Here is an 8,889-nt window from a genome sequence, read left to right on the forward strand (position 1 = left end):
TACATCTCTTTGGTGTAAAAAGCAGAGAGACGGCTACTCGGCCGCTCTGGTAACACAAGCGTATCACTCCTATCTCCGACGCGCTTTTCTCATGCTAATTAGCACCTGAAAATTGAAAGGCCAGCAAATATTTGTTTGTGCGCCCGCTTCAGCAGCTGAAACAGATATTTTTTTTACTGAAGCTCACATCGACTTCTTCATGCAAAGCAGACGGGGAGCTGGACGCGGCCTCATTTCCCTGCGTCATTTTACTTTTAAATTCCGAACAAGGCGGCATTGTGTGCCCAGGCCGGTCTAACTGATATAGACGCCATAAAGCAGCTATTCTCTGCGCTGTGTTAAGTGTGTCGGTTAACAAAACCTCGCTCTGCGTAGAAAGGCGGTTGAAGCTGCTTCTAAAAATGACAGCAATGTAAATTCTATCAGAAGTTTCACGTTTAATTGTTGATGTGGCTAAGGAAATAACACCGCAACTTATTATAAGGAAGTGATGTTATAAAGAAATTGTATTAACACTCGCGGTTGGCAGATCTGAAAGTGGTTGTAAAGGCTCATGTGTGAAGGTAAAAAAACTTCCCTCACCGCTCCTCCCCAATACTTACCTGAGCCCCATCTCCATCCAGCGATGTGCAAGAGAGCAGCGGCTCTCCAGGGGTCTCTTCCTCATTGGTTGAGAGAGTAGCGGGAGTCAATCACAGCCAGTCAGTCAATAAGGACAGAGTGGGGGCGGTCCATTAGGGTGTACAGGCATTACACCTGTAAGGGGCCCAGCTGGCCCCCCTCCCTTTTTTTTTTTCATTACATCTGTAAGGGGTCCGATGGCCCCCAGGGCCCCTTACAGGCCCGGCTGGCCGCCTCCCGTTTTTTTTATTTTTTACTTTTGCATTACACCTGTAAGGGGTCCGATGATCCCCAGGGCCCCTTACAGGCCCGGCTGGCCCCCTCCCATTTTTTTTTTGCATTACACCTGTAAGGGGTCCTATGGTCCCCAGGGCCCCTTACAGGCCTAACTGGCCCCCCTCCTGTTTTTTTTTGTTGCATTACACCTGTAAGGGGTCCGATGGTCCCCAGGGCCCCTTACAGGCCCGGCTGGCCCCCCTCCCGTTTTTTTTGCATTACACCTGTAAGGGGTCCGATGATCCCCAGGACCCCTTACAGGCCTGGCTGGCCCCCCTCCTGTTTTTTTTTTGCATTACACCTGTAAGGGGTCCAATGGTCCCCAGGGCCCCTTACAGGCCTAACTGGCCCCTCTCCTGTTTTTGTTTTTTTTGCATTACACCTGTAAGGGGTCCGATGGTCCCCAGGGCCCCTTACAGGCCCGGCTGGCCCCCCTCCCATTTTTTTATTTTTTACTTTTGCATTACACCTGTAAGGAGTCCAATGTGGTCCCCAGGGCCCCTTACAGGTCCGGCTGGCCCCCCTCCCATCTTATTTTGCATCACACCTGTAAGGGGTCTGATGGTCCCCAGGGCCCGTTACAGGCCTAACTGGCCCCCCTCCTGTTTTGTTTTGTTGCATTACACCTGTAAGGGGTCCGATGGTCCCCAGGGCCCCTTACAGGCCCGGCTGGCCCCCCTCCCGTTTTTTTTTGCATTACACCTGTAAGGGGTCCGATGGTCCCCAGGGCCCCTTACAGGCCTGGCTGGCCCCCCTCCCATTTTTTTTTTGCATCACACCTGTAAGGGGTCTGATGGTCCCCAGGGCCCCTTACAGGCCCGGCTGGCCCCCCTCCCGTTTTTTTTATTTTTTACTTTTGCATTACACCTGTAAGGGGTCCGATGGTCCCCAGAGCAACTTACAGGCCTAACTGGCCCGCCTCCCATTTTTTTTTGCATCACACCTGTAAGGGGTCTGATGGTCCCCAGGGCCCCTTACAGGCCCGGCTGGCCCCCTCCCGTTTTTTTTTTTTTTACTTTTGAATTACACGTTTAAGGGGTCCGATGGTCCCCAGGGCCCCTTACAGGTTCCGGCTGGCCCCCCTCCCGTCTTATTTTGCATCACACCTGTAAGGGGTCCGATGGTCCCCAGGGCAACTTACAGGCCCGGCTGGCCCCCCATCTGTTTGTTTTTTTTGTTGCATTACACCTGTAAGGGGTCCGATGGTCCCCAGGGCCCCTTACAGGCCCGGCTGGCCCCCCTCCCGTTTTTTTTCTTTTTTACTTTTGCATTACACCTGTAAGGGGTCCGATGGTCCCCAGGGCAACTTACAGGCCTAACTGGCCCCCCTCCTGTTTTTTTTTGTTGCATTACACCTGTAAGGGGTCCGATGGTCCCCAGGGCCCCTTACAGGCCCTGGGGACCATGGCTTTTCTCTCTATGTAAAATCTTTTCTCTCTATAATGTCGAATCTTTACTTACCTGGCAGGGGAGACGCCATGATCATGAAGGTGGTTCTCCCAGGGCGAGGCTAGGCCATTGCACTCTGGCCGTGCTGATCGTGGTGTCTTCCCTGCCGCTTCTCGGCCTTTTGGCTAAGATCATGTGAATGAATGACTTGTATAGCGCAACTCATGCGAACTGAATCGCCTCTGGGCACTTTTTCCAGCCAGTGTGGTATCTGTTCTTATCAGTTGTCAGCGGAGCGCTGAAGCACCTCCTACATGGGGAGGGTGGATGCAATCCAATGACGTCATTGCACCTGGAAGGATGGTTTCAGCAGGGACTACGCCGTGCTGCCCGATAGATACTGGGGGCCGGCCCATGGTCGAGTCTGAGCCATCTGGAAGGGTGCTCCTGGTGAGGATGGGTGGCTGCACTTAGTCTAGTCTTTTTGCCGAATTCTAGTCTGGCCTTCTGGCTGGCTGGTGTAAGTGCTATCTCTGTCGGCGATCCGCCAGGAGGAGCTGGTACTGCCCTGAGAGTAGACGGGGTAAGGCCATGCAAATCCGCCGGGTTGACGGGGGGTCTGAAAGGGCTAGTATTGGCGGAGGCTGCTAACTGGAGCGGCAATTCTCCCCAAGAAAACCTTGGAAGGCTCTCTAGCTGGCAGAGATGGAGGGCTGCACTGGCTGGTCGGGGGGTTAGATTTGGAAGAAAAAGCCTATGGTGCATGTGCCCCTGGAGTGGCCACTCCAGGGGTATCTGAGAATCACTGTGTGTGAGGGACACTTTGATTTAAAGATACAATGGTCACTGCACCAGATACACGCTTTTTTAGCACCTGCCTCCTGGGCCGGGCCTTTTGGCTAGGACCGGAGGAATTTTTTATTCCTGGCCGGAGGGCCTGGTCATTGTTGATCACAATGACCACTTCTTTCACTCTCCTCTTCACTATCCCTTTCCCCCACTTTCTTTTATTTTAGCCTGTGTTTGTCACGTTTTTGTCTTATTTTTGTTTGTGCACGTTTTGTTCACTGTGAGATTATTAGGGTGCCGGTCCTCGGGCCAGCCCTGAACGTCTTGGGAGTGGGTGGACATGGCCTTCTGGCTTAGTCTGCCTGCTCTCATGGGGTCTCCCTTCGGGGGATCTTATAATGTTGAATCTTTCCACTCTTTAATTTTGAATCTTTTCTCTCTATAATGTTGAATCTTTTCTCTCTGTAATGTCAAATCTTTTCTCTCTATAATGTCAAATCTTATTCTTTTCGCTCTATGTCAAATCTTTTCTCTCTATGTCAAATCTTTCCTCTCTATAATGTTGAATCTTTTCTCTCTATAATTTAGAATCTTTTCTCTCTATAATTTAGAATCTTTTCTCTCTATAATGTTGAATCTTTTCTCTTTATAATGTTGAATCTTTCCTCTCTATAATGTCGAATCTTTTCTCGCTATATAGAATCTTTCCTCTCTATAATGTTGAATCTTTTCTCTCTATAATGTCAAATCTTTCCTCTCTATAATGTTGAATCTTTCCTCTCTATAATGTCGAATCTTTTCTCTCTATAATGTCGAATCTTTCCTCTCTATAATGTCGAATCTTTTCTCTCTATAATGTTGAATCTTTCCTCTCTATAATGTCGAATCTTTCCTCTCTATAATGTTTAATCTTTTCTCTCTATAATGTCGAATCTTTTCTCTCTATAATGTCGAATCTTTTCTCTCTATAATGTCGAATCTTTCCTCTCTATAATGTTGAATCTTTTCTCTCTATAATGTCGAATCTTTTCTCTCTATAATGTCGAATCTTTCCTCTCTATAATGTTGAATCTTTTCTCTCTATAATGTCGAATCTTTTCTCTCTATAATGTCGAATCTTTTCTCTCTATAATGTCGAATCTTTTCTCTTTATGTAGAATCTTTTCTCTCTATATAGAATCTTTTCTCTCTATAATGTTGAATCTTTTCTTAATGTTGAATCTTTCCTCTCTATAATTTTGAATCTTTCCTCTCTATAATGTCAAATCTTTTCTCTCTGTAATGTCAAATCTTTTCTCTCTATAATTTTGAATCTTTCCTCTCTATAATGTTGAATCTTTTCTCTCTATAATGTCGAATCTTTTCTCTCTATATAGAATCTTTCCTCTCTATAATGTTGAATCTTTTCTCTCTATAATGTCAAATCTTTCCTCTCTATAATGTTGAATCTTTCCTCTCTATAATGTCGAATCTTTTCTCTCTATAATGTCGAATCTTTCCTCTCTATAATGTCGAATCTTTTCTCTCTATAATGTTGAATCTTTCCTCTCTATAATGTCGAATCTTTCCTCTCTATAATGTTTAATCTTTTCTCTCTATAATGTCGAATCTTTTCTCTCTATAATGTCGAATCTTTTCTCTCTATAATGTCGAATCTTTCCTCTCTATAATGTTGAATCTTTTCTCTCTATAATGTCGAATCTTTTCTCTCTATAATGTCGAATCTTTCCTCTCTATAATGTTGAATCTTTTCTCTCTATAATGTCGAATCTTTTCTCTCTATAATGTCGAATCTTTTCTCTCTATAATGTCGAATCTTTTCTCTTTATGTAGAATCTTTTCTCTCTATATAGAATCTTTTCTCTCTATAATGTTGAATCTTTTCTTAATGTTGAATCTTTCCTCTCTATAATTTTGAATCTTTCCTCTCTATATAGTTGAATCTTTTCTCTCTATAATGTTGAATCTTTTCTCTCTATAATGTCGAATCTTTTCTCTCTATAATATTGAATCTTTTCTCTCTATAATGTTGAATCTTTCCTCTCTATAATGTTGAATCTTTTCTCTCTATATAAAAAATCTTTTCTCTCTATAATGTTGAATCTTTTCTCTCTATAATGTCAAATCTTTTCTCTCTATAATGTCGAATCTTTTCTCTCTATAATGTTGAATCTTTTCTCTCTATAATGTCGAATCTTTTCTCTCTATATAGAATCTTTTCTCTCTATAATGTTGAATCTTTTCTTAATGTTGAATCTTTCCTCTCTATAATTTCGAATCTTTCCTCTCTATAATGTTGAATCTTTTCTCTCTATAATGTTGAATCTTTTCTCTCTATAATGTCGAATCTTTTCTCTCTATAATGTCGAATCTTTTCTCTCTATAATGTCGAATCTTTTCTCTCTATAATGTCGAATCTTTTCTCTCTATAATGTTGAATCTTTTCGTAATGTCGAATCTTTTCTCTCTATAATGTCGAATCTTTTCTCTCTATAATGTTGAATCTTTTCTCTCTATAATGTTGAATCTTTTCTCTCTATAATGTTGAATCTTTCCTCTCTATAATGTCGAATCTTTTCTCTCTATAATGTCGAATCTTTTCTCTCTATGTCGAATCTTTTCTCTCTTTATAGAATCTTTTCTCTCTATAATGTCGAATCTTTTCTCTTTATAATGTCGAATCTTTTCTCTCTATATAGAATCTTTTCTCTCTATAATGTTGAATCTTTTCTATTAGGCTTTTTTTTTTTTCTCTCTATAATGTCAAATCTTTTCTCTCTATGTAGAATAATCTTGGACTAATAGAGTTAGGCTAGGCACATTCAACCGCAGGTTCGATCGACACAGATCGCTATTGTCACCGTCATGTCGAATCTTCTATCTATATCGAACTGTTGTAACAACAAACCGAAAAAAAAGCATTTTTTATGTCGGATCTTTCGGATTTCGGATTCTGCACATTCGTTATCGTTTGTCAAAACGAATGCGAAAATCCCAGAAATTTGGACGAAAATGCATTCGGACGGAAACGAATGCACATGTCTAGTTATTACCCTTTCTTATCACTTGACACCCCCCTCCCCCTCCTAGATTGTAAGCTCTGATTCCTTCTGCATTGAATTGTCTTGTTACTGTACTGTCTGCCCTACTGTTGTAAAACGCTGCGCAAATGGTCGGCACTATATAAATCCTGTATAATAATAAAAAATAAATAATATACACTATTTCATGCTTAACTGGTTGAAGAAAAAAAAGTCTATATTATTTAGCTGACAACAGTACATAAGTAAAGGCCCGGATTCAGGTACGACTTGCGCATTATTTGCGGAGGCACAGGGCAACGATTTTGCCCTACGCCCCCGCAAATAATTTGCGCTGCCCTCGATTCACGGAGCTCCGTAAATTGCGAAGGCGCGCCGGGGCGGGAATCATTTAAATTAGGCGCGCTCCCGCGCCGAGCGTACAGCGCATGCTCCGTCGGGAAACTTTCCCGACGTGCATTGCGGCAAATGACGTCGCAAGGACGTCATTTGCTTCAAAGTGAGCGTGAATGGCGTCCAGCGCCATTCACGATTCACTTACGCAAACGACGTAAAATTCGAACGTCGCGACGCGGGAACGCCGGGTATCCTATAGCATTGGCTGCGCCTGCTATTAGGATGTGTAACCTTACGAGAAACCCGACGTACGCAAACTACGTAATTTGCGTACGCAGGGCTCGCGCAACGTTGTGAATCGGTGTTAGTATGCAATTTGCATACTATACACAGATCACAATGGGAGCGCCCCCTAGCGGTCATCGCTAGAATGCAGCCTAAAATCTGCGTGGCATAAGAGCCTTATGCCACGCAGATTTTAGGCTGCAGTCGGCGTAACAAGTTCTCTGAATCAGGAGAACTCGTTAAGCCGGCGCAAGTCAGCAATTGCGCTGCGTAACTATGGTTACGCAGGCGCAATTGCTACCTGAATCTGGGCCAAAGTATATACAAAAGTATTAAACACGGACACAGCTGGGGACATTCCTATTTTTATTTTTTTTCTAGGAGATTCAAAGATCTCCATCATATCCAGGCTAAGGGTAGCTATTGGATGGATAGCCGTGCAGAGTTTACTAAGATTCATACATGTGATATTTCTATATTGTAATAACATTATCCAATTCTTGCATGACCAGCTAAGCTTAGAATGGGCGTCTCCCAAGCACATGATCTACATTTCAGAGATGATGAGTCTTGTACTCCGAAGGCCCCTTGTAGTATTGATTGTCATGGTGAGCTGGATTTTCTATCTCCTCTCTCTATAAAGCTTCACATGGAAATGACCCGACGGCCTCCCAGGGGTCTATTAGAGAAGACATAAAGCCCCCAATCGTTTAATCCTCATGATGAGCTAATGATGAAGTCGCCGAGTACAATAAGAACTCCATGTCTTTAGCCGGGACATGTCCCATTTATCAAGGCCGTTTAAATGGGTGGAAGACATGTGCTTAAGAATCTTCCAATCATTCCGCCTGGAAGGATAATTTAACCTGGAAGATGTATCAGTCAAATGCTTTTCTCATAAATCTCTGTACATTGAGAAAGAATGAAGTGAATGAAATGCAAGCAAGATAATGAAATCGAAAGTAGAAGAAAATTTATTCCTCCTGTTGTGTGTCCGCGATGTTTTATTAACCACTTCAGCCCCCGGAAGAATTGGCTGCTCAATGACCAGAGCATTTTTTTTTGCGATTCGGCACTGCGTCGCTTTGACTGACAATTGCGCGGTCGTGCGACGTTGCACCCAAACAAAATTGACGTCCTTTTCCCTTCCACAAATAGAGCTTTCTTTTGGTGGTATTTGATCACCTCTGTGGTTTTTATTTTTTGTGCTATAAACAAAAAACTTAAGTTTTGAAAACAAAAACAGATAGGAGGTTATTTACGAAAGGCAAATCCACTTTGCAGTACAAGTGCAAACTACGGCCCAGATCCACGTAGCGCGGCGCATTTGTAAGTCCGGCGTAGTGTATCTCAGATATACTACGCCGCCGTAACTTACAGCGTATTTCCCGTATCCACAAAGAATTTGCGCCGTAAGTTACGGCGGCGTAGTGTAAATGTGTCGGCGTAAGGGCGCGCAATTCAAATCACTAAGTTGTGGGCGTGTTTTATGTTAATACGTCTTGACCCCACGTAATTGACGTTTTTTTTTTTAACGGCCGTCTGTGGGGGTATCCCAGTGCGCATGCTCCAAATTAACCCGCAACAAGCCAATGCTTTCGACGTGAACGTAATTCTATGCAAAGCCCTATTCGCAAACGTTTTACGCATACGACGTAAACTTCGACGCTGGCCCGACGTCCATACTTAACATTGGCTACGCCTCATATAGCAGGGGTAACTTAACGCCGGAAAAAGCCTTATGGAAACAACGTAAAAAAAATGCGCCGGCCGGACGTACGTTTGTGGATTGGCGTATCTAGCTAATTTGCATACTCGACGCGGAAATCGACGGAAGCGCCACCTAGCGGCCAGCGTAAATATGCACCTTAGATCCGACGGCGTACTAAGACATACGTCAGATGGATCTAGACCAGCTTCAGGCGTATCTTGTTTTGTGGATACAAAACAAAGATACGACGCGGGAACTTTCAAAATTACGCAGCGTATCAATAGATACGCCGGCGTAATTGGTTTGTGGATCCGGGCCATAGGGGGTTAACCGTTATTTACGAAAGGCAAATCCCCTTTGCAGTACAAGTGTAAACTACAAATGCAAAGTGCATTTTAAATTGCACTGAAAGTGCACTTGGAAGTGCAGTCGCTGTAAATC

The 8,889-nt window shown here is 43.6% G+C and overlaps 1 pseudogene; it reads left to right on the forward strand.

Moving 5' to 3' along the window:
* Positions 1-2,350: 2,350 nt before the first annotated feature.
* On the forward strand, positions 2,351-2,461 carry LOC120912482 (annotated as a pseudogene).
* The last annotated feature ends 6,428 nt before the right edge of the window (positions 2,462-8,889 follow it).

The sequence above is a fragment of the Rana temporaria genome, chromosome 8 (genome assembly GCF_905171775.1).
Source record: "Rana temporaria chromosome 8, aRanTem1.1, whole genome shotgun sequence".
NCBI classification, from domain to species: domain Eukaryota; kingdom Metazoa; phylum Chordata; class Amphibia; order Anura; family Ranidae; genus Rana; species Rana temporaria.